Genomic DNA, 24,325 nt, shown 5'->3' with positions numbered 1-24,325 from the left:
TAGTTTCCCGGTTTGGTTCCTCCTCAAACGCACATGGCGATCTCTGTTCCTCTTTCGGTTATGGTTGCAATGTTTTCTGGTCTCACTGCTTCTGGTCTCTGTTCGATTTATAAACTGGTTTTGTTGTTGCTGATTTTGAGCACAGGTAACAGGGTCAACAGCTTCGGCAACTGCGCACAGGTAACTACTCTTCTCCCTTATTTAATCCTCCCTTCATCTGGTGTGGAATTTAACCATGGCATGTTCCTTCTATCTCAGGCTTTATTGACTTGTCAGCGACTCTGTTCTACAGTTCCTCGGTCCGGCTTGCTCAGGTATGCTAGGACTGTCTCCTGCCCTCTATTCAATCTTTTACTTCTGATATCGATGTAGAAAATGGCTAACAGAACCTTGTTTGATTGTGCAGGTCTGTGGTTCGACCTGGGCGCGTGGACTCCTCTAGAGTTGGCTTTCTAATGCAACAATTTCTTGTCCGGTAGGCTCTGGTGACTGAGACCCATCAGTTTACAGTTAGGGGTTTGGTTTGGTTTCTTGAAAGGTCTGTCTTTTGTTGTCTGGTAATTCCACTTGATTCGAAACATTGTTAATGGGATTGTAATGTGAACTGGCTTTGACCTCTGTTTGGATTATCTGTTATATTTGATTAAAAAGAGAACCGGCTCTGTCATGAAACCCTAACCTAGGGTTTGTCCCTCCCGGACGTTGTGACTCCTCTTTGATTTACAATGACTGTATTATAAGTATGGCTTAAATAACAATTGTTGTGAACACTATTCTGTGTATCTTTGTTTAGTTATGAAAACTTGGAAAAGTTATCAGGTTACCTATGTTTTGCTTTTGTTACCTTCAACACTCTGTTCTGCTGTAATTTTATTAGAGGTCTCGTTGTGATTGGCTATTCTCCTTACGCTCTCCAATTCTCATGTTCTCATTCTGCTGTGTTATGCGAATTCATTCTGGAATTGTTGTTTGTTGGAAATGTCTGGAAATGGAACCTGCAGTGGTCGATTTTGGGTATGTTGGAACTATTTTAAATTACACAATAGATGAAAAGAATATAACATTACATTACAGAGATAGGCAATGAATCAGATGGACTGTTTCTGCAAATAAGATATGTCTCCTCTTTCTTTATTTCTTTGTTCTAGAATTGTTGAACCCTGCTTTTGTCTTACATTTCTGCTCTTATACATTTAGATTACAGTTAATTAAAACTGTCATGGATTTCAGTTGAACAGTCATGTTATGGTTGATAACCACAGTTTGGTTGGCATTACAAGATTTTGATTTAGAAAGTTTTGTCTTTTCTCTTCTAAGTTGAAAGATTAATTCTTAACTACTGTTTTATTATTGTTTGGACCATGACAACCCTAAATGTCAATTTAACCTTGACTTAATCATAACAACTTAAAAACAAAACAAATTAAAATCCTATCTCATGACTCATAAACTAAAATAATAAAAAAAACAATCCAGATAATCAACAACCTTCCAACTTGGCAGAGACTGAACCCGGTCATGGTGAGCTAGATGCTCCTGCATCAAAAAGACCCTTATGTGGCCTCCCAAAACCAATTCAAATTTGAGTGGAGAAGATCATGGGATCATGAAGATATGTGTCTCATTTCCTATTTGTATCGAAACTCTAAGAAGACGTGTCTTATCATTTCCAATTTTGATTGTAACTCTAGAGATATGGGGAGAGATTCATGGACTCTCATTAATGAGATAGTTTCTCATCTTTTTGTATAAATAGGGGAAGTTTTCTCCTATCATTTTCATGTGTAAAATTGGAGTTATGTTCAAGCTTTGAATACAGAATTAGATTGTGGCACCTTACTCATGAATATTCCTTCATTTTGACTTGATTTTGCTTACAAATGGAGCATCTCGATTTACCATCTCTCACACTTTTAGATCAGCTACCTAAAATATGTGAGATTTAAATGCTTTTATAGATTAACGTTCATTTTCTTTCTTAGTATTAGTTTTAGAATAACTATGTAATCTTTTCTTTTCTAAAAACATTTCAATATGAAATATTTATGTATTTTCCAATTGGATTAAGTTTGAGGCAAGAGCTCATAGTTATTTAGTTTCCTTTCATGTTCTGTTATTTACTTTCTTAGATCAAACTATCAATTCATTGTATAATTGAATAAAAGATAAGGCCAAGAAGGTGACTTTAAATTAGGTGATTGAATGTTCAACCTATGCAATCATTGAGCTTTACTTTCTCATGCTTTTATATTTGCTTTTAAGATCCTCATTTAATTGCATTAACTAATATTCCTAAAGATCATTATAAGAAATTGATTTAATCATATTTCAAAATTGGATGGTTGAATATTTAATACATGCAATTACTGAGTTAATTTCTGCACACTTTACTTGCTTTTCTGGGACATTAGAAGTTAAAGTATAAATAGTTGCTTACACATCATCTCAAGAAGGTAACACTTCATAACTGAATGCTGGAGTAACTAAGTATACATTAGTTGTTTTTTATTTCACAAGTTAGTTGAATTTCATTTTCATTATTTGATTTCATAGATTAGATGAATTGGTTTTCGTTATTTTGTAGTTAGATTGATCTAAACTGAAAGACAATTTCTAGCACATATAGTGCACGCATGCTTCACAAGTTTACAAAACCCCCGGGTTGACAAATTAAATGACAGGCAATCACTTTGCCCCAACATTTTGGCGTCGTTGTCAGGGAAGTGTGCATAGGAACTAGCTTTCAGTTTAGAGTGTATTTTATTTGTTTTTGTTTTTACTAATCATTTATGGACAAAGGGTCTAGAACGCAGCCTAAAGACTACATTGAGGAATGCTATCAAAAATTGGTTACGCCACAATATTTATCAATTCTTCAAGAGATCCTTGCGGCAAATCGAAAGGTCAAGTCGATTTTGCATATCCTTACAAACAATCATATACATTTTTCAAGTTTGGATATGAGCATTTCAAAAATTCTAATCCATAAATGGCTTCATTGGAAGCATGAATATACTTAAAAAAAAAGGGTTTTTATATAGATAGGAAAAATAAAAATAAATTTTTTTAGTTTTTAGGATAAATTTGATGTTTTATGGTGCAGTAAGAACCACCCATCTACTAACCTTTGGTAGAAAAAAAATGCAATAAAACAAATGGTTGAGAAAAAAGAACACAAGCGAAGATCACAAACAACGATTTAAGGTATGAGATCAAGCCTTTTCATTTTATTTTTTGCAAAATTTATAAAGGAATCGATTAATAAAATCTTAACTATGCTAACAAAATAAATCTCTCATGTATGCTCTCCTTCTGCGCTTCGTGTGACCTGAAGGATCATAATATATATATATATATATTGTTAGTATATCATAAAAATTGTTTAGCTACTGCAAGACTTGCAAATCTATGTGCAAAAATCCTTACCTCTGTAATGCAAGAGTTTTCTGCGTGATTACAAAAATGATGCGGTTAGATTTCTTCAAAGCATTGTCCCATATTTTATCTCATTCCAGATTTCGAGTCCCCCAGAATTGTCTATAGGATTATTCATATAGTTAGATCTTCCATTTTCCTTTGGTAGAAGACATCCAAGCAGCCACAAGCCCACCCTTCAAAACCTGCAAATCAAAAATCACCAGAACATTTCTAGAAAACGCAGCAGCATAAACACACGATTTTAAAACGCAAATTATGAGCAAACCAAGGTGAATCTAAAAAATCTAAGACATGGGTTTTCTCTGGAATGGGGGCAATTAGATAGCTCATGAGATATTTTCTATATTTTACAATCATTTAGGAGAAATCCGAAATTGATTTTTGCAGAAAACGTAATTGCTAGAAAGCGTAAACTGTCTTGACACCCAATTTTAAAACGCATTTTATGAGAAAACTAGGGAAAATATAAAAAAACATGGGACATGGGTTTTTTCTCGAATGGGATGAATTTAATAACCCAGAAATCGTTTCCTCGTATTCCTAACCATTCGGGAGAAAATCACGGTTCATCGGGACCTTCTTTGGTGTATGTGCGAGAAAAACAGATTTTTTTTTATGCACAAGGTTTTGCTAGCAATAACAAATTTAATTCACTAAGACATCTAATCAAACAATGACTCTTGCTCCTCTGCAATAATTTCAACAGATTTACCCTCCTTACATCTTTGAACACTTGGAAGAAATTGTTAACTTAATGCTACACCTATGTGTATACTCGTTTTGTCACGTGTCAGTGCAGTCAAGGAATGATTCTGTTTTGAATGCTATGAAGCATGAATACACAATCAGTGAATTCAGATTTGTGGTTGATACATTAATACGACTTGTGCCAGACATGCAGATAGCGACTGATGCGATATGTGGATTTCTAGGAAAAGCAAAGGAAGATAATTTCGAGACCACTATTAATCTGATCAAAGAATACCAGTTTCTGCATGTTCACATTTCACAGTTTTATCCAAGGCCATGAATGCCAGCTGCTAGAATGAGAAAGGTCCCTACTTCTGAAGTAATGAAACAGACAGTAATAATTTTCAAAAATTGAATGAAAAAAATCATTTTATTTGTGAAAAAAAAATTATAATATATATAAAAAAATTGTGATGATTAATACATAAGCAATCAATTTATTGAAGCAATTTATAAAGCAAAAAATACTTGCAAAATTTGATCGAAAAAAATAAATAAATAAATAAAAATAAAAAATAAAATAAAATAAAATTATACAAGTACTTTTTCATATTTTTACCGCTTTAAATATTTTTGACAGCATGTTATTTTTGCAGCTCAAATGAAGATTCAATAATGGCTTGCAAAACAATTGGAAAATTATTTAGATGATTTATGAACATTTGGAATTAATATGGTTGCTGTGTATTTTTCTATGAAATTTTAACTTGTAGAGCACAACAAATCTTTGTGATGCCAATTGTTTTACTAAGCACAGTGCATGAAGTCATCCGACAACAGGGAATTAATTTAATTTTCATGGTTATTTCTTAAAAATAGATTGTTATCAATATCATGAATTGGACTGGATATAACACTTTTGATTTTCCTTAATCTGTTTTATTTGACATTTACATTTTGCATAAGAATCAGAAAGTAATTTGGCCATTTCTTTTTTAACAGACTTGTGTTCTTTATGTCAAGTTTTTTTGCAGGTTTGGAATGATCAAATGATCATTGAAGAAAACTAATTGTGCGCACAATTGGTCTTCAAAGGACCAATTTCATGAGAAACATAAGAACAAGTCCATGTACATGTAAACCAAAACCATTACCTTCCCTCCCTTTTGAATTATAAATCCAACAAAGTAATTCAAAGCAAGCCACAGTCATTTTTCCCAGTAAGAGTCAGATGTTCACTTTTCGTTATTCACATACACTTTCTGCTTGGCCCACAAATAAAAGCAAGAAGCTCACTTACATGCTTATTGCCCATTGTCATTATTATTTTCCATTATCATCTTCCATTTTCATTTTTCCTTTCCTATCCTTTTTCATTTCGCAAATAAACCCTACTTCAATGCAAATTATTGAGTCCATAGTTCTTTGAGTCTAAAATCCTTGCAAAAACACCTTGAGGCTTGCATGCCTTAATGGCAAGTCCTCATGCCGACGAACAATGGGAATACATCAATGTCCCTTGTTCATTGGATCTTCTAGGTACTCGACAACAACAAAATTATTTGTACTTAGCAAGATGTGTTTGGGCATCCTGACTCCCATTGTCATCAATGGTGAGAGTTCTCGTGTTGACTAGTGGCATCCATTAATGGTCACTAAGTCAACAATTTCTTGCTATGTTCGACATCAGAACATTTATTCACATAGTAGGAATTGTGCCAATGAGTTTTGAAGACATGAAGACTATCATTTTCAGCATTTTGGAGCAAATGTAGAAGACATGCAGCTACAGAATCACCTGACAGCTGCAAAATCAAATTACAGCTGCGGAATTAGATGGCAGCAGCAGAATTAGCACCATTTCGTAGTAGATTCAACAAGTTTCAATAAAAGCAATAAAAAGTCATCTTGACTCTTTTCTCCATGACTTGTCCAGCCACTTGAAGAAGATTATGATCAAAATTTTGCAGCCACTACACATACAACTCATCCATTTTCAAAGGGTAAGTTAAGGTACATCATTTTCTAACTTTTTACCATAGAATTCCTTGAAAAAGCTAGAATGATAATTTTTGGAAAAAAACATTTCTCTTCCTCATCTCATAAAATTGCCAATATCATCAATTGGGGGGGTTACATTCATATTCATATTTTTTCGTATTCATATCACATTCAAAGGCCCACATACTTTCAAAAGATATTAATTATTACATTATTGTTATGAGTATACAAAAGCTTTTCAAAAGTTTTGAAAAGATAATTGTATACAAACACAATCATGGTTGTCACGCAAGAACCAACTATGATGCAATCCAATAAAGATATATTTTGCAACAATAATCAAATTATCATTATGAAAAGTTCAAAGATAAAAAAATGAATGCAACAACAAAATATGGTTGTAACACAAGAACCAACCATGTTGCAATTCAACTAAGAGACTTTGCAGAAGTATGAAGTTATCAAATGATATCATGCAAAGTTAAGCCAAAGCTCAAGGATAAAAAAAATTAATGTAATAGATTGCATGAGGACATGCAATAGCTTCAGTTGGGGTGTATGTTGGGCATTGAAATTGTTATTCACTTCCATTACATTTTCACTTATATTTCCATATTGTCATCTTCACTCCACCTCTATTTCATTACATTTACCTCAATTTCATTACATTTACCTTACCATTAACATTATTGGGTCACATTTATGTTTTTCCAAACTTTATTAATTCTTAGCATTTTTAAGTGATTTTATGGTTAAAAATTAGAAAATAATGTGCATATGGTTATACCTAACAAGTGGGATGAGATTGTTGACATTTGTAGGTCAAAATGAAGCTTCTAAAAGACCCTTATGTGGACTCCCAAAACCAAATTCGAATTTGAGTGGAAAAGATCATGGGATCATGAGGATGTGTCTCATTTCCTATTTGTATTGAAACTCTAAGAAGACATGTATCTTATCATTTCCTATTTTGATTGTAAGTCTAGAGATATGGGGATAGATACATGGACTCTCGTTAATGAGATAGTTTCTCATCTTTTTGTATAAATAGGGGAGGTTTTCTCCTATCATTTTCATATGTAAAATTGGAGTTATGCTCAAGCTTTGAATAAAGAATTAGATTGTGGCACCTTACTCATGAATTTTCCTTCATTTCGACTTGGTTTTGCTTACAAATGGAGCATCTCGATTTACCATCTCTCACACTTTTAGATCAGCTATCTAAAATGTGTGAGATTTAATTGCTTTTATAAATTAAAGTTCATTTGCTTTCTTAGTATCAGTTTTAGAATGACTGTGTAATATTTGCTTTTCTAAAATCATTTCAATTGGAAAGATTTATGTATTTTCCAATTGGATTAAGTTTTAGGCAAGAGTTTATAGTTATTTAGTTTCCTTTCATGTTTTGTTATTTACTTTCTTAGATCAAGCTATCAATTCATTGTATAATTGAATAAAAGATCAGGCCAAGAAGGTGACTTCAAATTGGGTGATTGAATGTTCAACCTATGCAATCATTGAGCTATACTTTTTCGTGCTTTTATATTTGATTTTAAGATCCTCATTTAATTGCATTAATCGATATTCCTAAAGACCATTCTAAGAAATTGATTTAATCATATTTCAAGATTGAATGGTTGAATATTTAATACATGCAATTATTGAGTTATTTTCTGCACACTTTACTTGCTTTTCTAGGACATTAGAAATTAAAGTATAAATAGTTGCCTACACATCATCTCAAGAAGGTAACACTTCATAATTGAATGTTGGAGTAACTAAGTATACATTAGTTGTTTTTGATTTCACAGGTCAGTTGAATTTCATTTTCATTACTTGATTTCATAGATTAGATGAATTGGTTTTCATTATTTTGTAGTTAGATTGATCTAAACTGAAAGACAACTTCTAGCACATACAGTGCACGCATGCTTCAAAAGTTTATGAAACCCCCAGGTTGACAAATTAAATGACAGGAAATCACTTTGCCCCAACGCACTCATCCTTTTATCTTCCAAAGCGGATATAGATACCAAATTCTTCATTAATCCTGGCACATACATAACATCATGCAGAAAAATTGATTCCACCAAATTCAAATGAAATTTGACCGACCCAAAACCTTTCCCGGGATAAGTGGAGTTGTCTCCAAGAATAATCTTCAGCTTAGTCTCCCTCTCTACTAGATTAGAAAGAACTTCCTTATATCCAGAGAAATGATAAGTGGCCCCACTATCAACCAACCAACTATCCCATGAATCCGAAGAAGAAAAACTAGTAAGTGTATAAATAAGAAAGTATTCATACTGATTTACAACATTACTTTCATCCCTGGGAAATCTTGACCTCTTTTAAGGATGGCGATCTTCTTCACGGTCGTTTCAGATATCTCTTCTTCTACTATCATATCTTTTATATAGGTCATTTCTTCGATCATCTTTTCTTGTTTGATTATTGTATTTGTTGTTGTTGCTTCTATTGTTGTAACATGGCCCTTTTTTCTTCTCAGGTGAATATTGTGCATAATGACCCTTCTTGTGATAATTATAGCATTCAGTATGAGATGGTGTTATATCATTATTTCTTTTTGCATTTTGAGAAGGAGGCTTTTTTGATGGACCTCCTTTTCCTTTCTTATTCTTTTTTTCATGAGTGATATATGAAGCAAGCTCTCCTTCTTCATGTTTTTGAATCATTCCTCTTGATATCATCATTGGTTCTTATTGCCTAATATTTCCAAAAATTTCATCAAATGATGGAGGACATTTTTTTTTCTTATAGTAGTAATTGAAGGTTTCCCCAACAAGAGGGAGACCTCTAAGATTCACAATGACTAATTCCCTGTCACGAACAAATTCTCCAACTCTTTGTAATTGATCTCCAAGGCATGATATAGGATTGTACAACTTCTCATTTTTTCATCTTGGTGTTTTTGAGTGGAGAAGATCATGGGATCATTAGTATATGTGTCTCATTTCCTATTTGTATTGAAACTCTAACAAGAAATGTGTCTTATCATTTTCTATTTTGATTGTAACTCTAGAGATATGGGGAGAGATTCATGGACTCTCAGTAATGAGATAGATTCTCATCTTTTTGTATAAATAGGGGAAGTTTTCTCCTATCATTTTATGTGTAAAATTGGAGTTATGCTCAAGCTTTGAATACAGAATTAGATTGTGGCACCTTACTCATGAATGTTTCTTAATTTTGACTTGTTTTTTCTTACAAATGGAGCATCTCGATTTACCATATCTCACACATTTAGATAAGCTACCTAAAATGTGTGAGATTTAATTACTTTTATAGATTAAAGTTCATTTTCTTTCTTAGTATTAGTTTTAGAATGATTGTGTAACATTTGCTTTTCTAAAAACATTTCAATAGGAAATATTTATGTATTTTACAATTGGATTAAGTTTGAGGCAAGATCTTATAGTTATTTAGTTTCTTTTCATGTTTTGTTATTTAATTTCTTATATCAAACTATCAATTCATTGTATAATTGAATAAAAAATCAAGCCAAGAAGGTGACTTCAAATTCGGTGATTGAATGTTCAACCTATGCAATCATTGAGCTTTACTTTTTCGTGTTTTTATATTTACTTTTAAGATCCTCATTTAATTGCATTAACTGATATTCCTAAAGATCATTCTAAGAAATTGATTTAATCATATTTCAATATTGGATGGTTGAATATTTAATACATGCAATTACTGAGTTATTTTCTGCACACTTTACTTGCTTTTCTAGGACATTAGAAGATAAAGTATAAATAGTTGCTTACACATAATCTCAAGAAGGTAACACTTCATAATTGAATGTTGGAGTAACTAAGTATACATTAGTTGTTTTTTATTTCACAAGTTAGTATAATTTCATTTTCATTATTTGATTTCATAGATTAGATGAATTGGTTTTCGTTATTTTGTAGTTAGATTGATCTAAACTGAAAGACAATTTCTAGCACATACAGTGTACGCATGTTTCACAAGTTTATGAAACCCCCAGGTTGATAAATTAAATGACATGCAATCACTTTGCCCCTGTAGGAATTTACAGGGTAAGTTCCTCAGACAGAACACCAAAGGACACCGCTCAAAAACAGATCGCAGATCAATACACCAGTACTTTTGACGCGGTTAAAACCCTCAAAGAGGGAAACAGTCCACGGCCTGAGCCAACGCGGCCACTTCAGGCAATTTATTAATAAAAGAATGAAAATTTACATAAGCTTCTCTCATGAACGGTTAACCTACAAATGACCCTCCATACTCTTTAAATAGAGATCATGGACCAATCGGGTGTTAAGCCACGGATCAAGTGTCGGTAATACCGAGGAGAGAATGAACCGTCGGATCACTACATATCGTGACCGTCGGATTGTAAGTTACAAAATGTACATAGTAAAGAAACACACTTTGCCTAACTCTATACTAGACCAAGTTGTACTTAACTATTTCCTATGTGTCGGAATATCCTAACAGCCACAACATTTTGGCGTCATTATCGAAGAAATGTGCATAGGAACTAGCTTTCAGTTTAGAGTGTATTTTATTTGTTTCTGTTTTTACTAACCATTTATGGACAAAGGGTATAGAATGCAGCCCAAAGACTACATTGAGAAATGGTATCAAAAAGCGGTTACGCCACAATATTCATCAATTCTTCAAGAGATCCTTGCGGCAAATCAAAAGTTCAAGTCGATTTTTCATATCCTTACAAACAATCAGGTACATTTTTCAAGTTTGGATATGAGCATTTCAAAAATTCTAATCCGTAAATGGATTCATTGGAAGCATGAATATACTTAAAAAAAATAGTTTTTAGATATATAGGAAAAATAAAAATAAAATTTTATAGTTTTTAAGATAAATTTGATGTTTTATGGTGCAGTAAGAACCACCCATCTACTAACCCTTGGTAGGAAAAATTCGCAATAAAACAAATGGTTGAGAACAAGAAACGCAAGCGAAAATCACAAACAATGATTTAAAAAATACAAACCACAGATCTCTTAAATCCAAAATCTTGTCCCTATACGGAGGGGATGCTTGGAGTGAAATCCTTTTACTCGAAAGATTTAGAGTGAGGATAGCAAGAAGAGCTGCGGATCTGCATTTTCTTAAAAACTGTCGAGACAATAAACTCATTCCTCCATTTGCACAAGTAAAGCATAGATTGGCATAAAAATGTTCATACTGTGGATTCTCCGGTCACTGATTCAAAAGATACAAACCACAGATCTCTTAAATCCAAAATCTTGTCCCTATATGGAGGGGATGCTTGGAGTGAAATCCTTTTACTCGAAAGATTTAGAGTGAGGATAGCAAGAAGAGCTGCGGATCTGCATTTTCTTAAAAACTGTCGAGACAATAAACTCATTCCTCCATTTGCACAAGTAAAGCATAGATTGGCATAAAAATGTTCATACTGTGGATTCTCCGGTCACTGATTCAAAAAATACAAACCACAGATCTCTTAAATCCAAAATCTTGTCCCTATACGGAGGGGATGCTTGGAGTGAAATCCTTTTACTCGAAAGATTTAGAGTGAGGATAGCAAGAAGAGCTGCGGATCTGCATTTTCTTAAAAACTGTCGAGACAATAAACTCATTCCTCCATTTGCACAAGTAAAGCATAGATTGGCATAAAAATGTTCATACTGTGGATTCTCCGGTCACTGATTCAAAAGATACAAACCACAGATCTCTTAAATCAAAAATCTTGTCCCTATACGGAGGGGATGCTTGGAGTGAAATCCTTTTACTCGAAAGATTTAGAGTGAGGATAGCAAGAAGAGTTGCGGATCTGCATTTTCTTAAAAACTGTCGAGACAATAAACTCATTCCTCCATTTACACAAGTAAAGCATAGATTGGCATAAAAATGTTCATACTGTGGATTCTTCGGTCACTGATTCAAAAGATACAAACCACAGATCTCTTAAATCCAAAAACTATTATATTATTGTTATGAGCATACAAAGACTTTAAGTTCTGAAAAGATAATTTGATACAAACACAATCATGGTTGTCACACAAGAACCAACTATGATGCAATCCAATAAAGATATACTTTGCAACAATAATCAAATTATAATTATGCAAAGTTCAAAGATCAAAAATGAATGCAACAACAAAATATGGTTGTAACACAAGAACCAACCATGTTGCAATTCAACTAAAAGACTTTGCAGAAGTGTGATGTTATCAAATGATATCATGCAAAGTTAAGCCAAAGTTCAAGGATAAAAGAAATTAATGTAATAGATTGCATGAGGACATGAAATAGCTTCAGTTGGGGTGTATGTTGGGCATTGAAATTGTCATTCACTTCCATTACATTCACTTATATTTCCATATTGTCATCTTCACTCCACCTCTATATCATTACATTTACCATACCACTAACATTATTGGGTCACATTTATGTTTTTCCAAACTTTATTAATTCTTAGCATTTTTAAATGAATTTATGGTTAAAAATTAGAAAATAAAGTGCATATGCTTATACCTAACAAGTGAGATGAGATTGTTGACATGTGTAGGTCAAAAAGAAGCTTCTAAAAGACCCTTATGTGGCCTCCCAAAACCAAATTCGAATTTGAGTGGATAATATCATGGGATCATGAGGATATGTGTCTCATTTCCTATTTGTATTGAAACTTTAAGAATACATGTGTCTTATCATTTCCTATTTTAATTGTAACTCTAAATATATGGGGAGAGATTCATGGACTCTCATTAATGAGATAACTTCTCATCCTTTTGTATAAATAGGGGAAGTTTTCTCCTATCGTTTTCATGTGTAAAATTGGAGTTATGCTCAAGCTTTGAATAAAGAATTAGATTGTGGCACCTTACTCATGAATGCTCCTTCATTTTGACTTGCTTTTGCTTACAAATGGAGCATCTCGATTTACCATATCTCACACTTTTAAATCAGCTATCTAAAATGTGTGATATTTAATTGCTTTCATATATTAAAGTTCATTTGCTTTCTTAATATTAGTTTTAGAATGATTGTGTAATCTTTGCTTTTCTAAAAACATTTCAATAGGAAAGATTTATGTATTTTCCAATTGGATTAAGCTTGAGACAAGGGCTCATAGTTATTTAGTTTCCTTTCATGTTCTGTTATTTACTTTCTTAGATCAAACTATCAATTCATTGTATAATTGAATAAAATATCAGGCCAAGAAGGTGACTTCAAATTAGGTGATTGAATGTTCAACCTATGCAATCATTGAGCTTTACTTTTTCGTGCTTTGATATTTACTTTTAAGATCCTCATTTAATTGCATTAACTGATATTCCTAAAGATCATTCTAAGATATTGATATAATCATATTTCAAGATTGAATGGTTGAATATTCAATACATGCAATTACTGAGTTATTTTCTTCACACTTTACTTGCTTTTCTAGAACATTAGAAGTTAAAGTATAAATAGTTTCTTACACATCATCTCAAGAAGGTAATACTTTATAATTGAATGCTGGAGTAACTAAGTATACATTAGTTGTTTTTTATTTCGCAGGTTAGTTGAATTTCATTTTCATTATTTGATTTCATAGATTAGATGAATTGGTTTTCGTTATTTTGTAGTTAGATTGATCTAAACTGAAAGACAATTTCTAGTACATACAGTGCATGCATGCTTCACAAGTTTACGAAACCCCCGGGAAGTATACTTTATAATTGAAAACTAGTTCCTATACAATGATTTAAGGTATGAGATCAAGCCTTTTCATTTTATTTTTGCAAAATTTACAGAGGAATCGATTGATAAAATCTTGACTATGTTAACAAAATAAATCTCTCAAGTATGCTCTCCTTCTGCACTTCGTGTGACCTGGAGGATCAGAAAAATAAATTTTTTTGTTATTATATGATAAAAATTATTTAGCTACTGCAAGACATGAAAATCCATGTGCAAAAATCCTTACCTCTGTAATGCAAGAGTTTTCTACGAAATTACAAAAAAGATGCGGTTAGATTTCTTCAAAGCGTTGTCCCATATTTTATCTCATTCCAGATTTCGAGTCCCCTGGAATTGTCTATAGGATGATTGATATAGTTAGATCTTCCCTTTTTCTTTGTTAGAAGACATCCATGCAGCCAGAAGGCCAACCTTCAACACTTGCAAATCAAATATCACCGGAACATTTCTAGAAAACGCGGCGGCATAAACGCACGATTTTAAAATGCAAATTCTGAGCAAACCAGGGCGATTCTGAAAAAACAGAAACATGGGTTTTCTCTGGAACGGGGGAAATTATGTTACATATGAGCGATTTTTTAGATTTTGCAACCATTTAGGAGAAATATAAAATTGATTTTTGCAGAAAACGTAATTGTGAAAAAACGTAAATTGTCTTGACACCCGATTTTAAAACGAATTTTCTAAGGAAACCAGGGCGAATTTGAAAAAAACTGGGATAGGGGTTTTTTCCAGAACAGGATGAGTTAAATGACCCAGAAGCTATTTCCTCGGATTCATAACCATTCGGTAGAAAATCGTGGTTCTTCAGGACCCTGTTTGGTGACTGTGTGAGGAAAACAGATTTTTTTTATGCACGAGATTTCGCTGGCAATAACAAATTTAATTCACTAAAACTTCTAATCAAACAATGACTCTTACTACTCTGCGAAAATTTCAACAAATTCACCCTCCTTACATCTTTGAACACTTGGAAGAAATTGCTAACTTAATGTTGCACCCATGTGTATACTCGTTTCGTCACATGTCAGTGCAGTCAGGGAGTGATTCTGTTTTGAATGCTATGAAGCGTGAATACACAATCAGTGAATTCAGATTTGTGGTTAATACATTAATATGACTTGTGCCAGACATGTAGATAGCGACTGATGCGAATGGATTTTTAGGCAAAACAAAAGAAGATAATTTCGAGACCATTATTGATATGATCAAAGAATACAAGTTTCTACATGTTCACATTTCACAGTTTTATCCAAGACCATGAATTCCAGCTGCTAGAATAAGAAAGGTCTCTACTTCTGAAGTAATGAAACGAACAACAATAATTTTCAAAAATTGAATAAAAGAAACCATTTTATTTGTGAAAAAAAATTATAATAATAATTATAATATATAATAATAATAAAAAAATTGATGATTAATACATATGCAATCAATTTATTAAAGCAATTTATAAAGCGAAAAATACTTGCAAAATTTGATTGAAATATTTTTTTTTGTGCAAGTACTTTTTCATATTTATACTGCTTCAAATATTTTTGACAGCATGTTATTTTTGCAACACAAATGACGATTCAATAATGACTTGCAAAACAATTGGAAAATTATTTAGATGATTAATGAACATTTGACATTAATATTGTTGCTGTGTATTTTTCTATGAAGTTTTAACTTGTAGAGCAAAGCAAATATTTGTGATGCCAATTGCTTTACTGAGCACAGTGCATGAAGTCATCCAACAATAGGGAGTTAATTTAATTTTCATGATTATTTCTTAAAAATGGATTATTATCAATATCATGAATTGAACTGAATATAACACTTTTGATTTTCCTTAATATGTTTCATTTGAAATTTACATTTTGCATAAGAATCAGAAAGTAATTTGGTCATTTCTTTTTTAACACACTTATGTTATTTATGTCAAGTTTTTTTGCAGGTTTGGGATGATCAAATGACCATTGAAGAAAACTAATTGTGCGCACAATTGGCCTTCAAATGACCAATTCCATGAGAAACATAAGAACAAGTCCATGTCCATATCCACCAAAACCATTACCTTTCCTCCCTTTTGAATTATAAATCCAACAAAGCAATTCAAAGCAAGCCACAATCATTTTTCCCAGCAAGAGTCAATGGTTCATTTTCATTTATTCACATACACTTTCTACCTGACACACAAATAAAAACAAGAAGCTCACTTACATGCTTATTGCCCATTATCATTATTATTTTCCATTTTCATTTTTCCTCTCCTATCCTTTTTCATTTTGCAAATAAACCCTGTTTCAATGCAAATTATTGAGTCCATAGTCTTTTGAATCTAAAATCCTTGCAAAAACACCTTGAGGCTTGCATGCCTTAATGGCAAGTCCTCATGACAATGAACAATGGGAATACATCAATGTTCCTTATTCATCTAATCTTCTAGGTACTCGACAACAACAAAAATATTCGTACTTAGCAAGATGTGTTTGGGCATCTTGACTCCCCTTGTCATCAATGGTGAGAGTTCTCATGTTGACTAGTGGTATCCATGAATGGCCACTAAGTCAACAATTTCCTACTATGTTCGACATCAGAACATCTATTCACATAGCAGAAATTGTGCCAATGAGTTTTGAAGACATGAAGACTATCATTTTTAGCATTTTGGAGCAAATGTAAAAGACATGCAACTGCAGATTCAGCTAACAGTTGCATAATCAAATAACAGTTGTGGAATCAGATGGCAACAAGAGAATCAACACCATTCCGCAACAGATTCAGCAAGTTTCAATAAAAGAAATAAAAAGTCATCTTGACTCTTTTCTCCATGACTTGTCTAGCCACTTGACAAAGATTATGATCAGAATTTTGCAACCACCACACATACAACTCATCCATTTTCAAAGGGTAAGTTAAGGTACGTCATTTTTTAATTTTTACCATATAATTCCTTGAAAATCTAGAATGATAATTTTTGGAAAAAAATATTTCTGTTTCTCATCTCATAAAATTGTCAATATCATCAGTTGCGGGGAATACATTCATATTCATATTTTGTCGTATTCATATCACATTCAAAAGCCCACATACTTTCAAAGGATATTACCTATTACATTATTGTTATGAGCATACAAAGGCTTTTCAAAAGTTCTAAGAAAATAATTGGATATAAACATAATCATGGTTGTCACACAAGAACCAACTATGATGCAATCCAATAAAGATATATTTTGCAACAACAATCAAATTATCATTATGCAATTTTCAAAGATCAAAAATGAATGTATCAACAAAATATGGTTGTAACACAAGAACCAACCATGTTAATTCAACTAAAAGACTTTGCAGAAGTATGAAGTTATCAAATGATACCATGCAAAGTGAAGCCAAAGCTCAAGGATAAAAAAAATTAATGTAATAGATTGCATGAGGACATGCAATAGCTTCAGTTGGGGGGTATGTTGGGCATTGAAATTGTCATTCACTTCCATTACGTTTTCACTTATATTTTCATATTGGCATCTTCACTCCACATCTATTTCATTACATTTACCTTACCATTAACATTATTGGGTCACATTTATGTTTTTCCAAACTTTATTAATTCTTAGCATTTTTAAGTGAATTTATCGTTAAAAATTAGAAAATAATGTGCATATGTTTGTACCTAACAAGTGGGATGAGATTGTTGACATGTGTAGGTCAAAAGGAAGCTTCTAAAAGACCCTTATGTGACCTCCCAAAACCTAATTCGAATTTGAGTGGAAAAGATCATGGGATCATGAGGATATGTGTCTCATTTCCTACTTGTATTGAAATTCTAAGAAGACGTGTCATATCATTTCCTATTTTGATTGTAACTCTAGAAATATGGGAAGAAATTCATGGACTCTCATTAATGAGATAGCTTCTCATCTTTTTGTATAAATAGGGGAAGTTTTCTCCTATCATTTTCATGTGTAAAATTGGAGTTATATTCAAGCTTTGAATACAGAATTAGATTGTGCCACCTTACTCATGAATGTTCCTTCATTTTGACTTGCTTTGCTTACAAATGGAGCATCTCGATTTACCATCTCTCACACTTTTAGATCAGCTACCTAAAATGTGTGAGATTTAATTGCTTTTATAGATTAAAGTTCATTTGCTTTTTAGTATTAGTTTTAGAATGACTGTGTAATCTTTACTTTTCTAAAAACATTTCAATAGGAAAGGTTTATGTATTTTCCAATTAGATTAAGTTTGAGGCAAGAGCTCATAGCTATTTAGTTTCCTTTCATGTTCTGTTATTTAATTTCTTAGATCAAACTATCAATTCATTGTATAATTAAATAAAATATTGGGCCAAGAACGTGACTTCAAATTGGGTGATTGAATGTTCAACCTATGTAATCATTGAGATTTACTTTTTCTTGCTTTTATATTTACTTTTAAGATCCTCATTTAATTGCATTAATGATATTCCTAAATATCATTCTAAGAAATTTATTTAATCATATTTCAAGATTGAATGGTTGAATATTTAATACATGCAATTACTGAGTTATTTTCTTCACACTTTACTTTCTTTTCTAGGACATTAGAAGTTAAAGTATAAATAGTTTCTTACACATCATCTTAAGAAAATAACACATCATAATTGAATGTTGGAGTAACTAAGTATACATTAGTTGTTTTTTATTTCACAAGTTAGTTGAATTTTATTTTCATTATTTGATTTCATAGATTAGATGAGTTGGTTTTCATTATTTTGTAGTTAGATTGATCTAAACTGAAAGACAATTTCTAGCACATACAATGCATGCATGCTTCACAAGTTTACGAAACCCCCAGGTTGACAAATTAAATGGCATGCAATCACTTTGCCCCAACATTTTGGCGTCGTTGCCGGAAAAGTGTGCAGAGGAACTAGCTTTCAATTTAGATTGTATTTTATTTGTTTTTGTTTTTACTAACCATTTATGGGCAAAGAGTATAGAATGCAGCCTAAAGACTACAATGAGGAATGGTATCATAAAGCGATTACGCCACAATATTCATCAATTCTTTAAGAGATCCTTGTAGCAAATCGAAAGGTCTAGTCGATTTTGCATATCCTTACAAACAATCAAGTACATTTTTCAAGTTTGGATATGAGCATTTCAAAAATTCTAATCCGTAAATGGCTTCATTGGAAGCATGAATATACTTAAAAAAAAATAGTTTTTAGATAGATAGGAAAAATAGAAATAATTTTTTATCATTTTTACGATAAATTTGATGTTTTATGGTGCAGTAAAAACCACCCATCTACTAACCCTTGGTAGGAAAAATTTGCAATAAAACAAATGGTTGAGAACAAGAAATGCAAGCGAATATCACAAACAATGATTTAAGGTATGTGATCAAGCCTTTTCATTTTATTTTTGCAAAGTTTACAGAGTAATCGATTGATAAAATCTTGACTATGCTAACAAAATAAATCTCTCAAGTATGCTCTCCTTCTGCACTTCATGTGACCTAGAGAAAAAAAGGAAATTATTTTATTAGCATGTCATAAAAATTATTTAGCTACTACAAGACTTGCAAATCCATGTTCAAAAATCCTTACCTCTGTAATGCAAGAGTTTTCTGTGGGATTACAAAAATGATGCGATTAGATTTCTTCAAAGCGCTATCCCATATTTTATCTCATTCCAAATTTCTAGTCCCCCAGAATTGTCTATAGGATGATTGATATAATTAGATATCCCATTTTCTTTTGCTAGAAGACATCCACGCAGCCACAAGCCCAACCTTCAAAACCTGCAAATCAAAAATCACCAAAACATTTTTAGAAAACGCAGTAGCATAAACACACGATTTTAAAACACAAATTCTGAGCAAACCAGGGTGAATCTGAAAAAACTGAGACATGGGTTTTCTCTGGAACTAGGTTAATTAGGTAACTTGTGAGCAATTTTCTAGATTTTGCAACCGTTTAGGAGAAATCCGAAATTGATTTTTGCAGAAAGCGTAATTATGAGAAAGCGTAAACTGTCTTGACACCCGATTTTAAAACAAATTTTTTGAGCAAACCAGGGCGAATATGAAAAAATTGGGACATGGGATTTTTCTAGAATGGGATGAATTTAATAACCCGAAAACCATTTCCTCATATTCCTAAACATTCGAGAGAAAATCGCGGTTCTTCGGGACCCTATTTGGTGACTATGTGAGGAAAACAGAAATTTTTTTATGCACGAGGTTTTACTGGCAATAACAAATTTAATTCACTAATACTTCTAATCAAACAATGACTTTTGCTCCTCTGCAAAAATTTCAACAGATTTACCCACCTTACATCTTTGAATGCTTAGAAGAAATTTCTAACTTAATGTTGCACCCATGTGTATACTCCTTTTGTCACGTGCCAGTGCAATCAGGAAGTGATTTTGTTTTGAATGCTGTGAAGCATGAATAAACAATCAGTGAATCCAGATTTGTGGTTGATACATTAATACAACTTGTGCCAGAAATGCGGATAGCGACTAATGTGATATGTGGATTTCTGGGCAAAACAAAGGAAGATAATTTCGAGACCACTATTCATCTAATCAAAGAATGCAAGTTTTTGCATGTTCACATTTCATAGTTTTATCCAAGGCTAGGAACGCCAGCTGATAGAATGAGAAAGGTCCCTACTTCTGAAGTAATGAAATGAACAACAATAATTTTCAAAAATTAATGAAAGAAATCATTTTATTTGTGAAAAAAAAATATTATAATATATAAAAAAATTGTGATGATTAATACATATGCAATAACTTTATTGAAGCAATTTATAAAGTGCAAAATACTTGCAAAATTTGATTGAAATAAAAAAAATTTGTACAAGTACTTTTTCATATTTTTACCGCTTCAAATATTTTTGACAGTGTGATATTTTTGCAGCACAAATGACAATTCAATAATGGCTTGCAAATAATTGGAAAATTATTTAGATGATTTACGAACATTTGACATTAATATTGTTGCTGTGTAATTTTCTATGAAGTTTTAACTTGCAGAGCACAGCAAATCTTTGTGATGTCAATTGTTTTACTGAGCACAGTGCATGAAGTCATCCGACAAGAGGGAGTTAATTTAATTTTTATGGTTATTTTTTTAAAATGAATTGTTATCAATATCATGAATTGGACTGAATATAACACTTTTGATTTTACTTAATCTGTTTTATTTGACATTTACATTTTGCATAAGAATTAGAAAGTAATTTGGCCATTTCTTTTTTAACACACTTGTGTTATTTATGTCAAGTTTTTTTTCAGGTTTGGGATGATCGAATGATGGTTGAAAAAAACTAATTGTTCGCACAATTGGTCTTCAAAGGACCGATTCAGTGAGAAACATAAGAACAAGTCCATGTCCATATCCACCAAAACCATTACCTTTCCTCCCTTTTGAATTATAAATCCAACAAAGCAATTCAAAGCAAGCCACAGTCATTTTTCCCAGCAAAAGTCAGTTGTTCATTTTCCTTTATTCACATACACTTTCTGCCTGACCCACAAATAACAGCAAGAAACTCACTTACATGCTTATTGCCGATTTTCAGTATTATTTTCCATTTTCATTTTTCCTTTCCTATCCTTTTTCATTTCACAAATAAACCCTCCTTCGATGCAAAATATTGAGTTCATAGTCCTTTGAGTCTAAAATCCTTGCAAAAAAACCTTGACGCTTGCATGCCTTAATGGCAAGTCCTCATGTCGACGAACAATGGGAATACATCAATGTCCTTTGTTCATCGGATCTTCTAGGTACTCGACAACAACAAAACTATTCATACTTAGCAAGATGTGTTTGGGCATCTAGACTCCCATTGTCATCAATGGTGAGAGTTCTCGTGTTGACTAGTGGGGAAGTGTGCATAGGAACTAGCTTTCAATTTAGAGTGTATTTTATTTGTTTTTGTTTTTACTAACCATTTATGGACAAAGGGTATAGAATTGTTACACTAAAAAATGTCACCCTGACATTCTGCTAACTGTATGATCTCATTGACACTCATACATACCTCTTCTGCAAGTCTTACAACCTTTTTTCCTCATTCCAAGCCTTGAAAATCAGAGAAAAGTTCCTAAAAATCTCCTAAACTTTGGTTCCGCACTTTCTCTTAGCATTACCTGCAGTCCCGCACCTAATGGTCATGTCCCCTGCGCACTTGACCGCTATTTCTATGTGTAATGGGTACGGACCCACATAAAACTAAAAAAGGCAAGAAATTAAAGTGGAAAAGTTGAATTTTGGTCAATTCTAGAAGGTTCTAGATGATATTTTTTGGGGATGAGTACGCTTTAGTAAGGTGCATGTATCCCACACCTTAAGGAACTAATCCCTTGATGTGAGGAGTCTATCCCTTTGAAGCAGGATTCTTTCCCTTCAAAGGTGGAACCCTAACCTCCTCATCTGCTCTATAAATGGAGGTATTGGGTAGCCTCAACGGGTTAGGGAGGAGATTATGGTGAATATTTTGAGGTGAAATGTTGTTGGAATTTAGACTTCCTAATTGAGCTTATGAGAAGTGATTAAATACCTTGTTGAATTCATTGGGAAGAGTGTGAGGCTTGTCAAAGTAAAGGAGATTCCTGTTTGGACCCTGGGAAGAGCTTGTACAGCATCAAGGCACCAAAGGTTGTAAAGTTCTTCTATTTCAAAGTTAATACAATCAAGTTTATTTTTCTCAATAAGCTATGTTTTATGGTTTATTTTATGGACTCCTTGATCACCATAATGAACATGTTTTATGATATTATCTATGTAGGTGTTATTTGATGTGTTCTTGTTTATGGTTGCAGATTCTCAAAAGAAAACTCTTTCGGACAATTGAAGGTTGGCAGCTACAAACTAGCGTTGGACTTAAGGTAGGGTCTAACACCTCTATGGTTTTTATTATGAAACGCAATATGTTTAGAGAAAGATAAATTTTCTTGTTCTGCTTGTTGCTAGATATCATTAGATACTAGGGAGATCGGCCTTGTCCGCAAGGGCGATTTATCTGGTCAACAAGAATGCAGCCCAAAGACTACATTGATAAATGGTATGAAAAAGCGGTTACGCCACAATATTCATCAGTTCTTCAAGAGATCCTTGTGGCAAATCGAAAGGTCAAGTCGATTTTGCATATCATTACAAACAATCAGGTACATTTTTCAAGTTTGGATATGAGCATTTCAAAAATTCTAATCCGTAAATGGCTTCATTGGAAGCATGAATATACTTAAAAAAAAAATTATAGTTTTTAGGATAAATTTGATGTTTTATGGTGCAGTAAGAACCACCCATCTACTAATCTTTGGTAGGAAAAAATTGTAATAAAACAAATGGTTGAGAACAAGGAACGCAAGCGAAGATCACAAACAATGATTTAAGGTATGAGAGCAAGCCTTTTCATTTTATTTTTGCAAAATTTACAGACGAATCGATTGATAAAATCTTGACTATGCTAACAAAATAAATCTCTCAAGTATGCTCTCCTTCTGCACTTCGTGTGACCTGGAGGATCAGAAAAATAAATTGTTTTGTTATTATATGATAAAAATTATTTAGCTACTGCAAGACATGAAAATCCATGGGCAAAAATCCTTACCTCTGTAATGCAAGAGTTTTCTACGAAATTACAAAAAAGATGCGGTTAGATTTCTTCAAAGCGTTGTCCCATATTTTATCTCATTCCAGATTTCAAGTCCTCTGGAATTGTCTATAGGATGATTAATATAGTTAGATCTTTCCTTTTTCTTTGTTAGAAGACATCCATGCAGCCACAAGGCCAACCTTCAACACTTGCAAATCAAATATCACCGGAACATTTCTAGAAAACGCAGCGGCATAAACACACGATTTTAAAACGCAAATTCTGAGCAAACCAGGGCAATTCTGAAAAAACAGAAACATGGGTTTTCTCTGGAACGGGGGAAATTATGTTATACATGAGCGATTTTTTAGATTTTGCAACCGTTTAGAAGAAATCTAAAATTGATTTTTGCAGAAAACGTAATTGTGAAAAAACGTAAATTGTCTTGACACCCAATTTTAAAACGAATTTTCTGAGGAAACCAGGGCGAATTTGAAAAAAACTGGGACATGGGTTTTTTCCAAAACAGGATGAGTTAAATGACCCAGAAGTCGTTTCCTCAGATTCATAAACATTCGGTAGAAAATCGTGGTTCTTCAGGACCGTGTTTGGTGACTGTGTGAGGAAAACAGATTTTTTTATGCACGAGATTTCGCTGGCAATAACAAATTTAATTCACTAAAACTTCTAATCAAACAATGACTCTTACTACTCTATGAAAATTTCAACAGATTCACCCTCCTTACATTTTTGAACACTTGGAAGAAATTGCTAACTTAATGTTGCACCCATGTGTATACTCGTTTCGTCACGTGTCAGTGCAATCAGGGAGTGATTCTGTTTTGAATGTTATGAAGCGTGAATACACAATCAGTGAATTCAGATTTG

This window comes from Pinus tabuliformis, chromosome 3_1, assembly GCF_031772625.1.
Source record: "Pinus tabuliformis cultivar Carrire ecotype Pingquan chromosome 3_1, CPIR1, whole genome shotgun sequence".
Classification (NCBI taxonomy): Eukaryota; Viridiplantae; Streptophyta; class Pinopsida; order Pinales; family Pinaceae; genus Pinus; species Pinus tabuliformis.
The sequence above is the reverse complement of the archived record's forward strand: the minus strand, read 5'-3'. Positions refer to the sequence as shown.